We start from the raw sequence: 23,515 nt of genomic DNA, 5'->3' as shown, positions 1-23,515 counted from the left end.
ATTGTGATCCACACAGTCAAAGGCTTTGGCATAGTCAATAAAGAAGAAATAGATGTTTTTCTGGAACTCTCTTGCTTTTTCGATGATCCAGCGGATATTGGCAATTTGATCTCTGATTCCTCTGCCTTTTCTAAAACCAGCTTGAACATCTGGAAGTTCACGGTTCACATATTGCTGAAGCTTGGCTTGGAGAATTTTGAGCATTACTTTTCTAGCATCTGCTGCTGCTGCTGCTGTTGCTAAGTCGCTTCAGTCATGTCCGACTCCGTGCGACCCCATAGACAACAGCCCACCAGGCTCCCCCGTCCCTGGGATTCTCCAGGCAAGAACACTGGAGTGGGTTGCCATTTCCTTCTCCAATGCATGAAAGTGAAAAGTGAAAGTGAAGTCACTCAGTCGTGTCCGACTCTTCGTGACCCCATGGACTGCAGCCTACCAGGCTCCTCCATCCATGGGATTTTCCAGGCAAGAGTACTGGAGTGGGGTGCCACGTGAGATGAGTGCAATTGTGCGGTAGTTTGAGCATTCTTTGGCATTGCCTTTCTTTGGGATTGGAATGAAAATGGACCTTTTCCAGTCCTGTGGCCACTGCTGAGTTTTCCAAATTTGCTGGCATATGGAGTGCAGCACTTTCACAGCATCATCTTTCAGGATTTAAAGTAGCTCAACTGGCATTCCATCACCTCCACTAGCTTTGTTTATAGTGATGCTTTCTAAGGCCCACTTGACTTCACATTCCAGGATGTCTGGCTCTAGGAGATTGATCACACCATTGTGATTATCTGGGTCTTGAAGATCTTTTTTGTACAGTTCTTCTGTGTATTCTTGCCACCTCTTCTTAATATCTTCTGCTTCTGTTAGGTCCATACCATTTCTGTCCTTTATCGAGCCCATCTTTGCATGAAATGTTCCCTTAGTATCTCTAATTTTCTTGAAGAGATCTCTAGTCTTTGCCAGTCTGTTGTTTTCTTCTATTTCTTGGATTGACCACTGAAGAAGGCTTTCTTATCTCTCCTTGCTATTCTTTGGAACTCTGCATTCAGATGCTTATATCTTTCCTTTTTTCCGTTGTTTTTCACTTCTCTTCTTTTATTTCAGATGTAATAAAAAGATCTTCAGTTAAGATGAAGATGAGATCCTGCTAGAATATGGTGGGTCCTTAATTCAATGTGACCATCTTCCTTTGAGGAAGAGAAGAGACATAGAGATAGAGATAACATGGGAGAGAGCATAATGTGATGGTATCAGGAGAGATTGAAATGCTGCAGCTGCAAGCCAAGGAATGTCGAGGAGGGCCAGCAACCCCCAGAAGCTAGGAAGAGGCAAGGAAGCATTCTCCTCTCCAGGGGTCACAAAGAACATGGCCTTGCTGACATTTTGTTCAGGGATACCTAACCTCTAAAACTGTGAGTCAACAATTACTTTTTGTTTTAAATCACCCAATTTGTGGCAATTTATCACAACAGACCTAGGAAACTAACATACCCAATCTTGTAGCCCTAAAAACCATCTATATGTGAAGATTTCCAAATTTATGTCTGTGGCTCACACTTGTCTTTAATTGTTAATTTAAAACCCTGTTTGGAAAACCAACAGACATCTCAAACTCAATGTGTCCAAACTGTGTTTCTGGCCTCCAGCACTTACCTTCACTTCCAGGCTTCTCCATCTCCATTGATGGCAACTCCATCCTTCCTGCTGCTCAGCACAATAGCCCTAGAGTTAACCTTGACACTTTTTCCTTTTCTTAAACTCTACATCCAATAGATAAAGAATTCATATTACCTCTGCTTATAAAATGGTCTTCCCTGGTGGCTCAGACAGTAAAGAATCTGCCTACCAATGCAGGAGACCTGGGTTCAATCCTTGGATCAGAAAGATCCCTGGAGAAGGGAATGGCAACCCACTTCAATATTCTTGCCTGGAGAATTTCATGGACAGAGGAGCCTGGTGGGCTACACGTAGTCCATGGGGTCGCAAAGAGTCAGACACAACTGAGCAACTTTCATGTACTACTTATAAAATACAGCCAGAATCCAACTCTTTCTTACTTCCTTCACTGATAGCATCCTGGTCCGAGACACATCATCCTCTGTTCAGATTTTTCCCAATTTCATTCCTAGTAGAAGTCAAAGTCCTCACCATGAGCTGTGATGTCCCATAAAAATACCTCCTTCTCTTTTATCTCTTTCTTGTCTGACCCTGTCTGCTACTGCTCCCCTGGCTTGCTCAACTTACAATTCTCTGCTAGTCCCAAATAAGCTTGTTTTTGCTGGTAAAATAACCCACTATTTCATTTTTAAGGTCAACGGGTGTATACTCTTCCTGCTTTTCAGACAATAGCAATAAGACTCCTTTTAGTACACATACAAACATGCACACAGACACAAACATGTTTACAAAAAATGGAATCTTACTACTTGTATATTTTCTGGACGTTTTAAATTTACTACTTGGCATGGGCAACTTCCCATGTCAGCAAAGATAGACTTATTTCATTGTTTTTGTCTTGTGTATTCTACTACATTGATAGCTAGAGATACTTTTATTGGCTTGTGGAGAGGATTGTTACCTGAAGTTTTATTCTAGCAAAATATCATCAATCTTAAAATTGAGATATTTAGCAAAGAGACTGTCCCAGTTTAGCATTATCTATAAATAAATAAATTGTAAAAACAAAAAGATCATTAGTAAATAATATTACTAATGAACAGATAATTCAGAAAATAAGTATTTTAACATTACAATCTAATAAAGGTCACACTAGGGAAGGCTCACTTATTTTGAAACTATATACTATATATTAACCAGAAATCTTTTTTACCATTTACTAAACTGGTTTGGGACTGGAATATCAGAGCTCTTTGGATGCTTCTCTATTCTACTACACCTGGAGATAGACCCTGTGGATATAGTTTCGACTGAAAGATGCTGAAGCTGCAGAGGCAGCAGGGTGGAACATAGTTCATATAATATTTATTGAGTGGCTGGGAAGTCCAAGATCAAGGTATCAGAAGATCTTGTGTCTATGAGGATCTGCTTTCTGGTTTGCATATGACTATCTTTTTGTATCTTTGCTAGGTGGAGAGGAGAGAGGAAAGAAGCAAGTTCTCTTGTGTCTCTTTTATGGGGGCACTAATCCCATTCATAAGGGTTCCATCCTCTTGACCTAACTACCTCTCAAAGGCACCACATCCAAATACCATAATATTGAGGGTTGTTGTTCAGTCACTAACTCGTGTCTCTTTTGTGACTTCATGGATTATAGCCCTTCAGCCTCCTCTGTTATGGGATTTCCCACACAAGAATATTGGAGCAGGTTGCCATTTCCTTCTCCAATACTGGCGATTAGGCTCCCACAAATGAATTTTGGGGAACACAAACATTCAGTCCATAGCAGTGTGTGTGAGTGTGTATGCATTTGGATGGCTTCACTCACAGGTAGATGCCACCAGAATAAAGCCTGCCCCTGTGAAACCGATTTCTGGGGACATTTGCTCTCTGTTCCTTTCCTCGCTTTCAGTTTGCTAGAGCTATTATATCAGTCATATTGTGTTCATGTCTACTTTTGTAAGACTCCTCCAATATTTTCTGTAAGCATACACAATTCAAAGGCAGAAAAGAAAACTACTTACGTATAAGATATCACAAAAGAAGAAGTAAGCTGTAGGTTTGAAGGCTTGTTCCTCAACTTATGGGTCCTACTTGTATGCATCAGGATGACCTGGGGGTATCTGACAAGATATAGAATCCTGGAGTCCAATCCCAGAACTGCCAATTTGTTAGAGGAACATTTCTCAAATCTAACACACCTTTTTACACAAATAACAAATATTTGATTATAACCTTTTAGTACCCTGAAATGAAATTTATAATAACATAATCTACTTACATACAGAATTTTGAAACTTTAAAATGATGCTCTTAATGTTAACAAGAGGGCTTCACTTATGGCTCAGCTGGTAAAGAATCCACCTGCAATGCAATAAACCTGGGTTCGATCCCTGGATTGGGACGATCCCCTGGAGAAGGGAAGGGCTACCCATTCCAGTACTCTGGCTTGGAAAATTCCATGAACTGTATAGTCCATCAGGTCACAAAGAGTTGGACATGACTGAGCGACTTCCACTTTCATTGTTAACAATGATAATGAGTGATTATATCATATTTCTATCCATAACTTTCCTCACCCGGAGAAAAGCCGAAGCATCTGTAAGATGCTGTGCCATCTGGCCTCCTATTTCCTCTGTGAACTCAGATTCTATTTTTCTACTCTAAATCATGCTTCTCAAGCTACACTAGTCTCACTTTCCCTTTAACCGCCTAAGGATGTTTGCATCTTTAGGGCCTTTGCACTGAAACACTCCATGCCTGAAACACTCTTTCCCAGATGTCCACTTGGCTGACTCCCTCACTTCCTTCAAGTCTTTTTCTCAAGAGATGCCTTCTAAGTGAAATTTTCCATAACCAACTTATTCATGCCCCATCCCTACTCCTGAGACTTCATTTTCCCTTCTCTGCTTTATTCCCTTTCTGAGCACTTATCATTACTGAAAACAGAATATATTTTATTTTTCTATAGTGTCTTCTCCATCCAAATATTAGCTCCATGAACTCAAGGATTTTTGTCTTTCTTGTTTACTGACATAAAGTGGGTACTCAGAAAACAGTTGTTGAACGAATGAATAAACAAACAACAAAACTCTACTCATTTCAATATGCTAACCCTACTAGATGACACCATGAAGTGGTCAGACACTTGCAATTATAGATAGGATCACTGTGAATCTGAGGTACGAAAATGCAGAATTGGTCACCTAACTTGCGCTGGTAAACCCAATACCATGAGTAGCAGTGATTTTCCAAACTGATGAAGAAATCTTGGTGACATCTGAAGAAATCAGAGTACACTCTTCCCTCGGCTTACACAGTAATGGCATGTGTGCACGTGTGCTCAGTTGCCTCAGTCGTGTCCGACTCTTTGTAACCCTATGAACTAGAGCCCACCAGGTTCCTCTGTCCATGGAATTCTCCAGGCAAGAATACTGGAGTGGGTTGCTGTGCCCAAGATTCCAAGGGATCTTCCTGCATTTCCTGCAATGCAGGCTGAGCTATGGGGGAGGCCCATACAGCACACCATTTCTGAACAAACTGGTGTATAACGAAACCATGCAAAAACAAAAAAGCAAATACACCTTCATGCTCAGATTAAAATAGTCTAATTCTAGACACAGAAAATGATGTGAAAGAGGTTTTTTTTTTTTTGTTTTTTATCATTTGTGGTCCTTCAAAAATCACAGGTGAGAGGAATTGTTCTTTTTGCCTAGGTTGGTCCCATGTACTGCAAGATGTTTAGTATCCTTGACCACATTCACTAAATGCCAGGAGTGCCCTCTAATCATTGTGACAACTCCCAAATACTCCCATGATTTCTAAAATGTCATATGAGAACCACATATTGAGTTATATGCTTTTTGTTCCAAGTAACAGAGGAATTTAACCCATATAGACTTAATTAAAAAATATTTATTGGGTCCTGTAAATGATGGGTTCAAGGCTACATCAACTTCAGGGAAGGCCTCATCCAGGATCTAATAGGTTAGTCATGACCTAAATCCTCCTATTTCTCATCCCTTAGCACATGCTAATCAGTACTCTGTTTCCTAAGTTTTGGTTCCACCCGGTATTCTTAGCAAAATGTCCTTGAGGCTTCCTTCTTAGCAAAATGTCCTTGAGGCTTCATTCTGACTGGTCTCCATGCTTGAACCAATCATGTGGTTGAGAAGGATGGAAGTCCACCCCTGGAGCTGGAGGAGAGGTCAATCCTTATATAAAACCCCTGGCTGACTCCAGGAAGAAGCAATGGTTTTCCAAAGGAAATTTGAGGGTATACTGCCTGCAAGAGAGGGACTGGATGCTAAACAAGAAACAGCAGCTACCCACAACTCCTGAAGAGTCTATCTCTGGAATGCAGCCTGCAACTCAGCAGCTTAACAAATTCCCCAAGGGATTCTTTTGATTTCTAAAAGAGCTTTATTGAGACATAATTTACATACCATAATTTTCATGCATTTAAAATGCAGAATTCACTCTTTTAATATATTCACAGTTTTGCAAGTATCACATGATCAAACTTTAAAACATTTTCATCATCTCCAAAAGATACCTTGAACCCCTTTAGCAGTCACTACTGAACCACTCCACCTCTAGTCCTAGGCAATAACTAATTTCTTTATCGGCTTTAGACTTACCTATTTCAGCTATTGCATTTGAATGGAATCACACAATATGTGGCCTTTTGTGTCTGGCTTCTTTCACTTAGCATGTCAGCACTTCATTCCTTGTTATGGCTGAATAATATTCCATTGTATGAATAGGCCACATTCTGTCTATATGTTCATCCATTAACAGACATTTGGGTTGTTCCCACTTTTTGGCTATTATGAATAATGCTGCTATGAATGTTCATATATTTTTGTGTGGTTGTATGTTTTTATTTCTCTTGGTTAGATATCCAGAAGTGAACTTACTGGGTCATAAGGTAACTTCATGTTTACCACCCTGAGGAACAAACTGTTTTCTAAACTGATTGCATCACTTGACAATCCCATCAGTAATGTACAAGTGTTCTAATTTCTCTGTATCTTGCACAATACTTATTGTGTTTCTCATCATAGCTATCCTGGTGAGTGGAAGGTGGAAGCTTGATGTTTTGATATTCATTTCCCTAATGACTAATGATGTCCAGTAGCTTTTTATGTGATTATTGACCATTTACATATCTTCTTCAGAGAAATGTAAGTTCCGATGCTTCACCCATTTAAAACATGGATATGTTTACCATCTTATTATTGAGTTGTAGAAGTTCTTTATATATTCTGGATACATGTCCTTTGTTAGATATATGATTTGAAAATAATTTATCCCATTCTGTGAGCTATCTTTTTGTTTTCTTGATGGTGTTCTAGGAAGCATAAAGCTTTAAAATTTTTTTGAAATCCAACATATCAAACTTCTGTCACTTGAGCTTTTGGTGTTGTATAAGAAATCTCCAGGGGATCCTTCCTTATATATCCAAAGTTTGAGAACCAAGGCCCCTGAAGGCATACTTTATTTTTATTTTTCATTGATATATTTTAAATGTTTTATTGGGTTAGGCCCTGGTCCTAGAGTGGTAAATAAACAGGTAAATAACAGGGCTCCTACATCATGGAATTTATGTCTACAAGTGTAGCATATTATAAACAAATAAGCAGAAATGTATATATATAATAATTGGGATAGATTTTAAATTGTGGCTCTGAGAGCAGAGGTTAGAAAATGTTATTAGACTGATCAGGGAAGACATTTAAACTGAGATGTCAAGGGTAAAAAGAATTTGGTGTAAAGACTGAGGGAATAATATTCACGTGAACACACGATATATTCCAGTTTGTTCTGACAGCTTATGTAAAGTGCGTCTTGAAAAGAATTATAAGGACTTCCTGGAGCTACAGTGGTAAAATATCCACCTTCCAATGCAGGGGACGCACATCTGATCCCTGATAGGGAACTGAGATCCCACATGCCACCGGCAGCTAAGCCCATATGCCACAACTTGAGAAGCCTGTGCACCTCAACTAGAGAAACCTGTGCACTACAATGAAGGCCCAGCACAGCCAAAAATAAAAATAAACGAAATTCTATAAAAAAAGGAAATTTTATATCATTGATGAGTCATCATAGGTAGATTCTTCAGTCAGCATTTAAGATTCACTTAAATGAGGCCTCTCATTATCTTAGTTCAGAAGTCTTTCAGTTCAGTTCAGTTCAGTTGCTCAGTCGTGTCCGACTCTTTGCGACCCCATGAATGGCAGCACGCCAGGCCTCCCTGTCCATCACCATCTCCCGGAGTTCACTCAGACTCACGTCCATCGAGTCCGTGATGCCATCCAGCCATCTCATCCTCGGTTGTCCCCTTCTCCTCCTGCCCCTAATCCCTTCCAGCATCAGAGTCTTTTCTAATGAGTCAACTCTTCGCATGAGGTGGCCAAAGTACTGGAGCTTCAGCTTTAGCATCATTCCTTCCAAAGAAATCCCAGGGCTGATCTCCTTCAAAATGGACTGGGTGGATCTCTCTGCAGTCCAAGGGACTCTCAAGAATCTTCTCCAACACCACAGTTCAAAAGCATCAATTCTTCGGCGCTCAGAAGTCTTTGAGGAACCCCAAATGAAATGGCTAATGAAACTGACGGAGGAAGAAAATTATTATATATCTTTTGTTTAAAAATTAATCCTTGCACAAAATCAATATCATGTTTTTCACATGACTGTAATCTATACAGTGATATATAGTGAAATATTTTTTCCATTTTGCTGTTTGAATATTGCTAATAGCTCACTATTAGCTTTAGAAGAAGGAAAACATCTTGAGAGAGCAATTGAAAAAAATGCACTTGTCGGTAGCAGTTTCTATTCTTGAATGCACAGTAAGTTTTCAGTTTATGAGCTATGGTAGGAAAAGCCTTTGTGGTAAATAACATAGTTGATAATGAGCAGCAGGAGAAAAAAACTGTTTTCAGTTGAGAGTTCAAAATGAAATAGAGTAAGTTTGAGAAGGACATCTTTTGCATCATGGGTGGATACAGAGCTGAAAGAGCCATAACTGTTTCTGATTCTCATTGTCTCCATGCCAGTGTATGGCATATATTACCAGATCTTTCTTGAATGCCAACTTTCAAAAGGGTTTAGCTCTCTATAGCACTGAGGATTTACTTCCATTATCTCATTTCGTCTTTCTAACTCTACAGATAGGCAGGTGTGAGTAGGCCTATTTTATATATGATGAATAAGCTGAGAGCTGAGATTCGGGAAGGTTAAATGACTCTCCAGGTCACAGCGCTTAGCCAGTGCCTAAGTCAATGCAAATTAAAAAAATAAACAGGGATTTCAGAATAAAAGTCTAAAATACTCTCAAGAACAGACTGCTTTAAGGTCTTTCAAGCATCTGGCTTGCTGGTGACCTAGATTCTGTGTGGAGTTTCAGCTTCCAGTTTTTGACCAAATAAAGCAGCTGTCCCATAGGAATATTCAGGCATCCATGTGCTTTTTGTGTCCCTATTATCTCCTTTGTCCCTGAAGACAAGCTGGGTGTTTGGCAGGTGTTAGATAGTAAATTATAATTCTAAAATGGTACTCAGTGGCCTAATATTAATAAGGAAGCAGCTCCCACAGTGCCAACTTGTAGACGAGGGAATAACTAATACATTTATCAAAATGGATGGATTTCAGTTATTTGAATCCTGTTCTGGGCATAGCATCAGTTTTTTGCTGGAGTTTGGTGAACCGGGCTTTATAACTACTTACCTGATTCATTTGCTACCCCTTTCCTCTTCCTTTCGTTTCTTTCTTCCTTCCCTACCTTCATTTTTAAAGCAGTTTTATTGTATGCTTCAACTTTTTGTCCTTTTATTAAGACTGCTGCACAGAAAACGCATGAGGCTAGAGATGCTACAGAACATGGGAACTGAGAAGGGTTGGGGGGGGAACCACATATGAGAACTGTTTTGTCCCCTGAACCGGCAGCGCCCTGGTCTGTGTATTGTAGTTACTGCTCCCGGGCCTTGGCTCAGAGGTAGAGAGTAGCCTTGAAAAGGTCTGTTTACATTCACCCTCCCACTCTCAGGAGCTGTGGGATCCTCAAAGGCTGGTTTCGCGGGTGGATTCACTGTGATATTCCCAGGGTGCGGGACAGTGCCTGGAAGCAGGCAGATGCTCAGGCACGTTCGCTGGATGAACGAAAGGTGAGCAGGAAAGCCGATGCCAGGAGCCGTCCACGGCGAGGCTGGAGGAGGAGAATGGGACTGTGCGGAGCCTACGGGAAGAATCCGAAAGTATAAGTGCAATGCAGAGAGAATGGCAAAGGCGACGTCCTAACAGCTGGAACTGGGACGGAGGAACGGGATGCGGGGAGGGCCTGAAGAGGGACCACAAAGGTTTACGGGCCGAGAGGGTAAGGGCGAGACAAAGAGCAGCAGCTGAGGCCGACCGTGGGAAGAAATGGAAAAGTGGCCGGGAGGGAGGGCGGACGCGAAAGGAAGGGGTGTGAGGGATGGGAAGCGGCGGCTCCGGGGTGGGCAGGGGCGGCGGCGCGCGGAGCCCGGGCGGGGCCGTGCGGGGCGCGAGGGATTCGGAGGGCCCGCGGGCGGAGGGGCTCGGGACGGCGGAGAAGGGGCGGGCGGCGCGAGCGCCGCGAAGTTACTCGGTCTGTGCTCTGGCCGGGTACCCGTGCTGGCGGCGGGGCGGCGGGAGGAGCGAAGCGGGGCTCCGCGGGCTGAAACCCGAAACCTCCGGCCCCCGAGCGCGGCCGGGAGGAAGGAAGCTGCTGCCGCGGCGGCGACGGAGGCGGGGAGGCGGCTCGGGCCGACCCGGCCCTGAGCTGCCGCGGCGGCCTCTGGGTGAGTGCCCGCCGGGGCGCGGGCGGGAAGTGGGGCGCTGGCAGGGATGGAGCGGGGCCGAGTGCTTTGTGCCGCGCGGGAGGGCGCGGGGGTGCAGGCCAGACGGGTCTCCGCGCCCCCTGCCCCCGCGCCTCCCCGCCCCCACGGCGCTTTTTTCCCCTCCGCGCGCCTTGGAGGTAGGGAGTTATCTTCCCCGCGCACCCGCTTTGCTTCGCGGATCCGGGACTCTCTGTGGGAAGGTCTTGAGGGCGCGCCCTGCCCTGAGGCCGGGGCTTCTGAGAGGCCCTTCCCACTAGCCCGCCTGGCTTCTGCCTCGCTGCCGGAAGCCCCTTTCTCAGACCCCCGGAAAGGGAGGGCGGCGGTGCGGCCCCGTGCCCCCTGGACCGAGGGGCTTGAAGGTCCCCTCAGGGACAGGTGTGCGGGGCGAAGCGGCTTCGACCCTTAGCCGAAATCCGTGAGGACCAGGTGAGCTGCATCCTCGGCCGGGGCTCTGGGCGCTGTCTCCCGAGCTGGGCGGAAGGTGCGCCCAGAAGTCGCCCGGCCCACTTGGGCGCCGCCGGGTAGGCGTCTCTGCTCTCCAGGTCTGCCAGCAGAGATTCGGTTAGTTTGGGGGTACTTGGCCCGCCTTCTGGACCAGAGCTTAGCCCTGGTCCAAACCTTTGGACAGAGGCATGCGGGATAAGAATGTCTACGGGTCTGCTCGGGTAACCACACAGCGATGCGTTATCAGTTTATCTCACATCTTTCAGACTGTTTTTTTTTTTTAATTGTAACTTTCATCTGTGTTGTCAGTGCTCTCAAGAGCCCTGAAAGCACCTCCTCCCTGTGAAGGTGGTGTGGTTTTGGAGGGAAAGGTTCCTTGATGTATCCAGTTGAGATAATGGGAGCGTTAGTGTTTGAGGGGAGGCTCAAGGTGGTGGTGATGGTGGTGGAGTGAGCATCGCTGTGCTTCCTCCCCATCCAGCCAACAGTGACTCAGCCCAGCGTCTTTTCCACCTGTGACCTGGACCCAGAAATGAGCTTTGGAGAGCTGCTGCATCGAAAAATATTAGATGGCTTTCCCTCATAATCCCTCGTGGCTACTGAGATGGGTGAGGAAAGGCATTTCCCAGGCCCCCAGCAGAGAGAGGTGGTGGGAAGTACCTCAGATCGCACAGACAGGAGCTCTTCATCCAACTCTCTTTAACTGAGATTCAACCACCCATTTCAGTCACTTCTTCCATAGTGCCTCTCTTCTCCTGTCTTAATCTACACTCGTTTTATACTTATAAGATGCTTCCAAGCACTTTAATACACACTTTTAAATTTCATTCATGTAACAGCCCTCTAGAGTGTTATTAGCAGCTTTTACAGGTGAGGAAACTGAGACTCAAGAAAAGTACTCTGCTCAGCAAGTAAGGAGCCAAGATTGTACTCAGGTCTTTTGACTTAGCAGTACTTTTCACATGGGCTCCAACACAGGTGGGTCCTTGAACTCAGGATTTTCCTTGCCTTACAACACCACCACCTTGATGGGAAAAATAGGAACTTTTCACAAGGAGGCCTGCTTGGCATTTAGAAACTAAGTCCAAGCCTCAAGTAGTCAAATCATTTTCTTTATGTTGCAGCCCTATGCAGGGGGAGTCAGAAATGAGGCCTGGCCATGTGATTAGAGGGTTGGAGTTCGTTGCCTGGGTTCTGTGAAAGACAGAATAGGGTGAACTGGAGCTGATCTAAATCCCACCCAAAGGAGGTACAGTTCTGTGATGTAAACTCTGCTGGGACCAGTCAGGAAGCCTGAGTGCAGAATGGCTATGTGGGGGCTGTGTGTAGAACATACCTTCTGTAAAGAGAGAGCAGGTGTGACAAGGTTCTAGCATTTTGCTTAATCTGAATTAGGGGAGGGGGCGGTGGAAAGTTACACATTTTTAAGGAAGAAAGCTCCATGTTTTTAAAATTGGCAACTAATTCAAAACAGTTTTCAAAGTATGCTGGGCAACTAAATCATGTATGTAAGCTCGTTGTAGCCTGCAGACTGCCAGCTTGCAACCTTAGGAAGTACTTGCTGCCATTCAGAGATGCAATAAAGGGTAACTGGAGGGCAGAAGTGATGTTTTCTTGCTGTGTTTCTTTGAGAGCAACAAACAGCAACAAAATTGGAGGTGGTGCTACCTGGAATTTGGAGTAAGGATTGACTTTATGACTCAATACTTCATTCATTCAGCCAGTACTAGTACTGATCTCTGTGATTCTAGTCCTGCACCAAAAGAATACTTCCAACTAGTTTTTGTTAGCCAGTTTAACAAACCTGGAAACAGAGGTGAATATGAATGCATAATATATAGTTTATTGATATTATATTATAAAACATGGTAAAGTACTATTTGCATTTCCAACTTTAGGACCAACCTTAGTATATTGGATATGCCTTTAAAAATACATAAATGGGGATCATATATAATTATATGCTCCATGACTTAATTTTTTGACTTAATAATCAGACTTGGATGTCTTCTAATGCCAATAACATAGATATACTTCATTCTTTTAAATGACTACATAGTATTTTATAGTATAGATTCACCAGAATTCATTTAAACATTTCCCTATTGAAGGGCTTTGAGATTTTTTTCTAGCTTCATCTATTATCAGTGCTATAGTAGTAAACATATTGAATGGTTTGCCTTGGAAATGAACAGAGATCATTCTGTCCTATGCAGTATTGTTCTTTGCAGCATTGGGCTTTACTTCTATCACCAGTCACATCCACAACTGGGCGTTGTTTTGCTTTGGCTCTGCCTCTTTACTTTCTGGGGTTATTTCTCCACTCTTCTCGATAGCATATTGGGCACCTACTGACCTGGGGGGTTCATCTTTCAGTATCATATCTTTTTGCCTTTTCATACTGTTCATGGAGTTCTCAAGGCAAGAATACCGAACTTGTTTGCCATTTCAGTCCCTTCTCCAGTGGACCACATTTTGGTCTTCATGACCCAGATCTTCACGAAAAGATCTTTGGGACCCAGATAACCACAATGGCATGATCACTCACCTAGCACCAGACATCCTGGAATGCGAAGTCAAGTGGGCATAAGGAAGCATCACTAGGAACAAACCTAGTGGAATTCTGGTAGAGCTATTTCAAATCCTAAAAGATGATAGTATGGAAGTGCTATATTTAATATGCCAGCAAAATTGGAAAACTCAGCAGTGGCCACAGGACTGGAAAAGGTCAGTTTTCATTCCAATCCCAAAGAAAGGCAATGCCAAAGAATGTTTAAACCATAGCACAGTTGCAGTCATCTCACATGCTAGCAAAGTAATGCTCGTAACTCTCCAAGCCAGACTTCAACAGTACATGAACCGTGAACTTCCAGATGTTCAAGCTGAATTTAGAAAAGGCAGAGGAACCAGAGGTCAAATTGCCAACATCTGTTGGATCATAGAAAGAGCAAAAGAGTTCCAGAAAAGCATCTACTTCTGCTTTATTGGCTATGCGAAAGCCTTTGACTGTGTGGGTCACGACAAACTGTGGAAAATTCTGAGAGAGATGGGAATACCAGACCACCTGACCTACCTCCTGAGAAATCTGTATGTAGGTCAAGAAGCAACAGTTAGAACTGGACATGGAACAACAGAGTGGTTCCAAATCACAAAAGGAGTACGTCAAGGCTGTATATTGTCACCATGCTTATTTAACTTCTGTGCAGAATACATCATGTGAAATGCCGGGTTGGATGAAGCACAAGCTGGAGTCAAGATGGCCAGAAGAAATATCAATAACCTCAGATATGCAGATGACACCACCCTTATGGCAGAAAGTGAAGAAGAACTAAAGAGCCTCTTGATGAAGGTGAAAGAGGAGAGTGAAATAGTTGGCTTATAACTCAGCATTCAGAAAACTAAGATCATGGCATCTGGTCCCATCACTTCATGGCAAATAGGTGGGGAAATGAAACAGAGATTTTATTTTTGGGGGCTCCAGAATCACTGCTGATGGTGACTGCAGCCCTGCAATTAAAAGACTCACTACTTGGAAGCAAAGCTATAACCAACCTATACAGTGTATTAAAATGCAGAAATATTACTTTGCCAACAAAGGTCTGTCTAGTCAAAGCTGTAGTTTTTCAAGTAGTCATGTATGGATGTGAGAGTTGGACTATAAAGAAAGCTGAGTGCCAAAGAATTAATGCTTTTAGACTGTGGTGTTGGAGAAGACTCTTGAGAGTCCCTTGGACTGCAAGGAGATCCAACCAGTCCATCCCAAAGGAAATCAGTCTTGAATATTCATTGGAAGGACTGATGCTGAAGCTGAAACTCCAATACTTTGGCCACCTGATGCGAAGAGCTGACTCATTTGAAAAGACCCTGATGCTGGGAAAGATTGAAGACAGGAGAAGGGGGTGACAGAGGATCACATGGTTGGATGGCATCACTGTCTCGATGGACATGAGTTTGAGCAAGCTCCAAGAGTTGGTGATGGACAGGAAAGCCTGGTGGGCTGCAGTCCATTGGATCACAAAGAATTGGACACGACTGAGTGACTGAACTGATAGTGAACATGCTTATACATAAGGCTTTATGTTTGTAGAGTATTTCTGGATAAAAGTTATTCTTAGAAGTGAAGTTGTTGGGTCAGAGGAAGTGTATATTTTAAACATTTATTTAAGCAAAATTCCTTTTGTATATTGGGATCTGGGGATTATGCAGAAAAAGAGATTGAGTTTATTTAATTACTTTTAGGTTTACTTGTTTGGAGATAGATGTATACATAAGGCATCAGTTCAGTTCAGTTCAGTTGCTCAGTCGTGTCTGACTCTTTGCGACCCCATGAATGGCAGCACGCCAGGCCTCCCTGTGCATCACCAGCTCCAAGAGTTCACTCAGACTCACGTCCGTCGAGTCAGTGATGCCATCCAGCCATCTCATCCTCTGTCGTCGCCTTCTCCTCCTGACCCCAGTCCCTCCCAGCATCAGAGTCTTTTCCAATGAGTCAACTCTTCACATGAGGTGACCAAAGCACTGGAGTTTCAGCTTTAGCATCATTCCTTCCAAAGAAATCCCAGGGCTGATCTCCTTCAGAATGGACTGGTTGGATCTCCTTGCAGTCCAAGGGACTCTCAAGAGTCTTCTCCAACACCACAGTTCAAAAGCATCAGTTCTTCAGTGCTCAGCCTTCTTCACAGTCCAACTCTCCCATCCATACATGACCACTGGAAAAACCATAGCCTTGAGTAGACGGACCTGAGTCGGCAGAGTAATGTCTCTGCTTTTGAATATACTATCTAGGTTGGTCATAACTTTTCTACCAAGGAGTAAGTGTCTCTTAGTTTCATGGCTGCAGTCACCATCTGCAGTGATTTTGGAGCCCCCAAAAATAAAGGCTGACACTGTTTCTACTGTTTCCCCATCTATTTGCCATGAAGTGACAGGACCAGATGCCATGATCTTCGTTTTCTGAATGTTGAGCTTTAAGCCAACTTTTTTACTTTCCTCTTTCACTTTCATCAAGAGGCTTTTTAGTTCCTCTTCACTGTCTGCCATAATGGTGGCGTCATCTGCATATCTGAGATTATTGATATTTCTCCTGGCAATCTTGATTCCAGCTTGTGTTTCTTCCAGTCCAGTGTTTCTCATGATGTACTCTGCATATAAGTTAAATAAGCAGGGTGACAATGTACAGCCTGATGTACTCCTTTTCCTATTTGGAAGCAGTCTGTTGTTCCATGTCCAGTTCTAACTGTTGCTTCCTGACCTGCATACAGATTTCTCAAGAGGCAGGTCAGGTGGTCTGGTATTCCCATCTCTCTCAGAATTTTCCACAGTTTATTGTGATCCACACAGTCAAAGGCTTTGGCGTAGTCAATAAAGCAGAAATAGATGTTTTTTCTGGAACTCTCTTGCTTTTTCCAAGATCCAGCGGATGTTCGCAATTCGATCTCTGGTTCCTCTGCCTTTTTTAAGACCAGCTTGAACCTCAGGAAGTTCATGGTTCATGTATTGCTGAAGCCTGGCTTGGAGAATTTTGAGCATTACTTTACTAGCATGTGAGATGAGTGCAATTGTGCGGTAGTTTGAGCATTCTTTTGCACTGCCTTTCTTTGGAAATGAAATGAAAACTGATCTTTTCCAGTCCTGTGGCCACTGCTGAGTTTTCCAAATTTGCTGACATATTGAGTGCAGCACTTTCCTAGCATCATCTTTTAGGATTTGAAACAGCTCAACTGGAATTCCCTCACCTCCACTAGCTTTGTTCGTAATGATGCTTTCTAAGGCCGACTTGACTTCACATTCCAGGATGTCTGGCTCTAGATGAGTGATCACACCTTTCTGATTATCTGGTTGTGAAGATCTTTTTTGTACAGTTCTTCCGTGTATTCTTGCCACCTCTTCTTAATATCTTCTGCTTCTGTTAGGTCCAGACCATTTCTGTCCTTTATCAAGCCCATCTTTGCATGAAATGTTCCCTTGGTATCTCTAATTTTCTTGACGAGATCTCTAGTCTTTCCCATTCTGTTCTTTTCCTCTATTTCTTTGCATTGATTGCTGAAGAAGGCTTTCTTATCCCTTCTTGCTCTCTGGAACTCTGCATTCAGATGCTTATATCTTTCCTTTTCTCCTTTGCTTTTCACCTCTCTTCTCACAGCTGTTTGTAAGGCCTCCCCATATAGCCATTTTGCTTTTTTGCATTTCTTTTCCATGGGGATGGTCTTGATCCCTGTCTCCTGTACAATGTTATGAACCTCAATCCATACTTCATCAAGCACTCTATCTATCAGATCTTCGCCCTTAAATCTATTTCTCATTTCCACTGTGTAATCATAAGGGATTTGATTGAGGTCATACCTGAATGGTCTAGCGGTTTTCCCTACTTGTTCAATTTGAGTCTGAATTTGGTAATAAGGAGTTCATGATCTGAGCCACAGTCAGCTCCTGGTCTTGTTTTTATTGACTGTATAGAGCTTCTCTGTCTTTGGCTGCAAAGAATATAATCAATCTGATTTTGATGTTGACCGTCTGGTGATGTCCATGTGTAGAGTCTTCTCTTGTGTTGTTGGAAGAGGATGTTTGCTATGACCAGTGCATTTTCTTGGCAAAACTCTATTAGTCTTTGCTCTGCTTCATTCTGCATTCCAAGGCCAAATTTGCCTGTTACTCCAGGTGTTTCCTGACTTCCTACTTTTGCATTCCAGTCCCCTAGAATGAAAAGGACATCTTTTTGGGGTGTTAGTTTTGAAAGGTCTTGTGTGTCTTCATAAAACTGTTCAACTTCAGCTTCTTCAGTGTTACTGGTTGGGGCATAGACTTGGATAACTGTGATACTGAATGGTTTGCCTTGGAGACGAACAGAGATCATTCTGTCATTTTTGAGACTGCATCCAAGTACTGCATTTCGGATTCTTCTATTGACCATGATGGCTACTCCATTTCTTCTGAGGGATTCCTGCCCACAGTAGTAGATATAATGGTCATCTGAGTTAAATTCACCCATTCCAGTCCATTTTAGTTTGCTGATTCCTAGAATGTCGACGTTCACTCTTGCCATCTCTTGTTTGACCGCTTCCAATTTGCCTTGATTCATGGACCTGACATTCCAGGTTCCTATGCAATATTGCTCTTTACAGCATCGGACCTTGCTTCTATCACCAGTCACATCCACAGCTGGGTATTGTTTTTGCTTTGGCTCCATCTTTTCATTCTTTCTGGAGTTATTTCTCCACTGACCTCCAGTAGCATATTGGGCACCTACTGACCTGGGGAGTTCCTCTTTCAGTATCCTATCATTTTGCCTTTTCATACTGTTCATGGGGTTCTCAAGGCAAAAATACTGAAGTGGTTTGCCATCCATTCCCTTCTCCAGTGGACCACATTCTGTCAGCTCTCTCCACCATGACCCGCCCGTAGGTAGTATTCAAAGGCTATAAATGGTAATACCTCCCTTCTACTCTGGCCCTCTATTTCCCTTTCATGGAAGAACTAATTTTGCCACTTTTTTTGTGTTCTTCTATACACATGCATTTATAGATAAATAAAATATTCAATTTTATTATCAATTTTCTTTCCCTAAAAAAATTATTATAGTAACATACTAAATACCCCATTCTGCTTATAGAATTTTAAAAATTTAATGTATATCTTGGAGACTACTCCATATCAAAGTTGTGTGCATTTTAAATGCTGATAGATTCTTCTTAGTCTACTCTTAAAACACACATTAATGGATTTATACTTCTTCAGATCCCTTAACAATTTTTCCATTGAATTGTTGGTGATTTCATCAATTTGTGAGGGTCTTTTACAATGTTAATCCTTTTCTTGTTAATAAATCAAGTATCTTGCCTTTTTTGTCTTCCTGGGTTTGCTTATTGTACCTTTGGTTGTTTAATGTTTATGAGTTAGTGTTCAGAGAAGGCAATGGCACCCTACTCCAGTACTCTTGCCTGGAAAATCCCATGGACAGTGGAGCCTGGTGGGCTGCAGTCCATGGGGTCGCTAAGAGTCAGATGCGACTGAGTGACTTCACTTTCACTTTTCACTTTCATGCAATGGAGAAGGAAATGGCAACCCACTCCATTGGTCTTGCCTGGAGACTCCCAGGGACGGGGGAGCCTGGTGGGCTGCTGTCTATGGGGTCGCACAGAGTCAGACACGACTGAAGTGACTTAGCAGCAGCAGCAGCATGAGTTAGTGTTGGTTGCTCAGTTGTGTCTGACTCTTTGTGACCCCATGGACTGTAGCCCACCAGGCTCCTCTGTCCATGGGATTTTTTCAGGCAAGAATACTGGAGTGGGTTGCCATTTCCTTCTCCAGTGTTTATGTGGTTAAGTCTATAAGACTTTTCACTATGGCTTAAAGTTTTCTGTCTTTTAGGAAACCTTCTCCTATCTCAAAATTAATTTTCCCTAAATTCTCTCTTTCATCTCCATTTTTCTTTGCATTTTTCATCTAAAATTATTGAAAATTATTGTATCTTTTACTTTTCTTCAGCGTCTTTCCTTTCTGACACCAGGGAGGTCAGGGTTTGAATTTGACATCAAGGTTGAAGGTCAAGGTTTGCTGGTAAGCCTCTTTAGCTAATGTAGCATGTCTATGAGAAACTCACGTCACCTCTTTGGGCCTTCCAGTCCATCGTCTGTAAAATAACACATTAGAATGAGTTACTTCAAAAGCTTCTTTCAGCTCTCAAGTGTTGGAGATGAATGAACCTGATCCCTTCTTGACACCTGTTACCACAACCTTGGTCCAAGCCTTTATCTCTCACTAGGGATATAGCAGCAGCCTCAGACTTGTGTCTCTGCCTCCATGCATGGGCCCTATAGTCCGTTCTTCACCCAGCAGCAGAATAACCCTTCTAAAACGTGAATCAGATGCATCATTCCAGGGGCCTCTGTTCCCACATGGAGTCTCATCCACATTCCTTACCATGACCCACAGTGCCCTGTGTAATCTGGCCCCTTGCCGTTTCCACAGCCTGTCTCTCCACTCACTCCTCTCCAGCTTCCTTGCTATTCCTCAAGCATCCCAAGCTCATTCTGACTCAGGGACTTTGGAAGGGCTCTTCCCGTGACCTGAAATTCCCTTCCATCATTTTTTGGTCTCTGCTGAAATCCTTAGCTCTTTGGAGAGACTTTGCTGACTCCTCGCTCCCAGCTCATCCACCGTTAGTCCATTTTGCTTATCCTTATAGCACCCACCACTCTTTGGAATTATTTTGTGTATTTTTTAATATTTTTATTTGTTTTTTTATCAAGTTATTTTCTTTTTCTTTTCCTGTTTTTCCAGATTGATTGAGATATAATTGACATGTAGCACAGTACAAGTTTAAGGTATACAGCATAATGATTTGACTTGCATGCACCATGAAATGATTATCACAATAAGTTTAATGAATGTCCATCATCTCATACAGATTCAAAATTAAAGAAATGGAACAATTTTTTTCCTTGTGCTGAGAACCCAGAATTTACTCTTGACAATTTTCATATATAACATATGGCCATGTTAATTATACTTATTCATTATTTATTTATTTGCTGTCTGTGTCCCCTGTTCCCTGAATGTAAGCTCCAGGAGAGGAGAGGTTTTTAGCATCTTGCTCAGTGCTATGTGCAGCTGCAAAGTCGAGCTTAGCTCTCAATAGGTATGAAGTAAACATTTTTTCGAGGTAGCTGAGGGAGGAATGAGAAGGGGGAAGTTAGGAGTGTCTCAGAACAAGTGGCAGTGTGGTAAGGGAGGAAAGGGGCCTCCTCTGTTCCTCAGGGCTTTATAATATGGCATATGTCTCAGATACAGTCATCAGAAAAATATATTCAGAAGGAATACCATTTTAAGCCATAATCTCAGTTTTAGCATTATGAGCTTAGTTTGCTGAGCTTTTAAGATCTTCACGACCCAGATAATCACTATGCTGTGATCACTCATCTAGAACCAGACATCCTGGAGTGTGAAGTCAAATGGGCCTTAGGAAGGATCACTATGAACAAAGCTAGTGGAGGTGATGGAATTCCAGTTGAGCTGTTTCAAATCCTAAAAGATGATGCTGTGAAAGTGCTGCACTCAATATGCCAGCAAATTTGGAAAACTTAGCAGTGGCCACAGGACTGGAACAAGTCCGTTTTCATTCCAATCCAAAGAAAGGCAGTGCAAAAGAATGCTCAAACTACCGCACAATGGCACTCATCTCACACACTAGTAAAGTAATGCTCAAAATTCTCCAAGCCAGGCTTCAGCAATCCGTGAACCGTGAACTTCCAGATGTTCAAGCTGGTTTTAGAAAAGGCAGAGGAACCAGAGATGGAACTGCCAACATCCACTGGATCATGGAAAAAGCAAGAGAGTTCCAGAAAAACATCTATTTCTGCTTTATTGACTATGCCAAAGCCTTTGACTGTGTGGATCATGATAAACTGTGGAAAATTCTGAAAGAGTTAGGAATACCAGACCACCTGACCTGCCTCTTGAGAAACCTGTATGCAGGTCAGGAAGCAACAGTTAGAACTGGACATGGAACAACAGACTGCTTCCAAATAGGAAAAGGAGTACATCAGGCTGTACATTGTCACCCTGCTTATTTAACTTATATGCAGAATACATCATGAGAAACGCTGGGCTGGAGGAAGCACAGGCTGGAATCAAGATTGCCGGGAGAAATATCGGTAACCTCAGATATGCAGATGACACCATCCTTATGGCAGAAAGTGAAGAAGAACTAAAGAGCCTCTTGATGAAGGTGAAAGAGGAGAGCGAAAAAGTTGGCTTAAAGCTCAACATTCAGAAAACGAAGATCGTGGCATCTGGTCCTGTCACTTTATGGCAAATAGATGGGGAAACAGTGGAAATAGTGGCTGACTTTATTTTTCTGGGCTCCAAAATCACTGCAGATGGTGACTGCAGCCATGAAATTAAAAGACACTTACTCCTTGGAAGAAAAGTTATGACCAACCTAGACAGCATATTGAAAAGCAGAGACATTACTTTGTCAACAAGGGTCTGTCTGGTCAAGGCTATGGTTTTTCCAGTGGTCATGTATGGATGTGAGAGTTGGATTATAGAGAAAGGTGAGTGCTGAAGAATTGATGCTTTTGAACTGTGGTGTTGGAGAAAACTCTTGAGAGTCCCTTGGAGTGCAAGGAGATCCAACCAGTCCATTCTAAAGGAAGTCAGTCGTGAATATTCATTGGAAAGACTGATGCTGAAGCTGAAACTCCAATACTTTGGCCACCTGATGCAAAGAGCTGACTCATTTGAAAACCCTGATACTGGGAAGGATTGAGGGCAGGAGGAGAAGGGGACAACAGAGGATGAGATGGTTGGATAGCATCACCAGTTCGATTGACATGGGTTTGGGTGAACTCTGGGAGTTGGTGATGGACAGGGAGGCCTGGTGTGCTGCGGTTCACGGGGTCGCAAAGAGTCAAACACAACTGACCGACTGTACTGAACTGGAATGAAGATAATAAGTAAAACAAATAATAAAGGGTAAAACCAATTAGCATAGGAATCATTAGTTATCTTGTGACAGAAGTAATCAACTCAGCCTTATTCTCAACATAGCTTCTGTCTCTTGTCTTCTTGGAGCATGTATGTAAATTTGTTTATGGAGGGAATTTTATTTTTCTTGATCTGTTCGTTAGTATACGTAGGAACAAGTAGAATGAACCCAGTTACTCCTATAGAACAGGCTTTCCTAACCTCAGCCCCACTGACATATTGGGCTGGATAATTCTTTGTTGGAGGTGAGCAAGAGGCTTCCCAGTGCATTATGGGATGTTTAGCAGCATCTTTGGCCTTAGATGCTAGTAGCATCCCCTGAGATGTGACAACCGAAGACGTCTCCAGAAATTGCCAGATATCCCTTGAAGTGGAAGTGGAGGCAAAATCACCCCTCCTTGAGAACCACTCTTGTGAAATATTGGGGTAGTAACTGAGTTTGATTATGATCTAGAGTCTTCTAATTAGACATTTTCAGACCCTCCCAGCCATCTTGACTCTATCTTTGGCTTTAAAAGATGAGATTTGCTCTCTCAGGGAAGGGGTTGTGGCCCGGAATATCAGTACCCCTCACCACAGATGTAGGTAAATTAAAATTGCATGTTTTTCAGTCAGCTGGTCACCTGGGTGCCTGAGAGCCTGACTCAGCTGGAACTGAGCCTTAGTGGTTACCAAGCAGCTGAGTTCTTGGCTGAGTGCTTTCCTGCTGACTGAGCTGTCAGCCCTGAGCCCCCAGTGGAGTCAGACGTGTTTCCATTTTTCAGTCTTTCTCAACAGCCTTTCTCTCCTCTCTTTTATTCACTTAGTGGTCAAATGAAACCTCTTTGGTTTTAATTAAAATTTGAATGGGAAAAGGAGAATTGCGTTTTCTTTTCATGTCTTAAGTAGCTTTCTTAAACATTTTTTGAAGTCCATCTCCTGACAGTCACTCTGCTAGCTGCTTTCACACATGTTATCATATATTCTCGTTGGTAATCATATGAAGTTGGTTAATTCCACTGTTTTGATCTTTTGGAAAAATTGAGGCTCAGAGAATTAGGAGACAGCATGTAGTCACATGAAATTCAAACCGAGGTTTAGTTAAGAGTCTGAAAAACATATTCTTTCTA

The 23,515-nt window shown here is 42.8% G+C and overlaps 1 protein-coding gene across 5 annotated transcripts in view; it reads left to right on the top strand.

Annotated features, from left to right (window-relative positions):
• GPR161 (G protein-coupled receptor 161) overlaps nt 9,089–23,515 on the top strand; it is a 60,922-nt gene continuing 46,495 nt past the window's right edge. For 3 of the 5 annotated variants that reach the window (XM_018046463.1, XM_018046462.1, XM_018046458.1), the window contains exon 1: nt 10,222–10,436. The gene's annotated coding sequence lies outside the window, so the exon portion shown is untranslated. Of the gene's footprint in view, nt 9,992–10,221; nt 10,437–10,635; nt 10,902–23,515 lie in introns of those variants that run through there. The other 2 variants (XM_018046460.1, XM_018046461.1) reach the window with 2 other exon arrangements.

The sequence above is a fragment of the Capra hircus genome, chromosome 3, assembly GCF_001704415.2.
Source record: "Capra hircus breed San Clemente chromosome 3, ASM170441v1, whole genome shotgun sequence".
Taxonomy (NCBI): domain Eukaryota; kingdom Metazoa; phylum Chordata; class Mammalia; order Artiodactyla; family Bovidae; genus Capra; species Capra hircus.
This window is presented reverse-complemented; position numbering and strand designations above follow the sequence as displayed.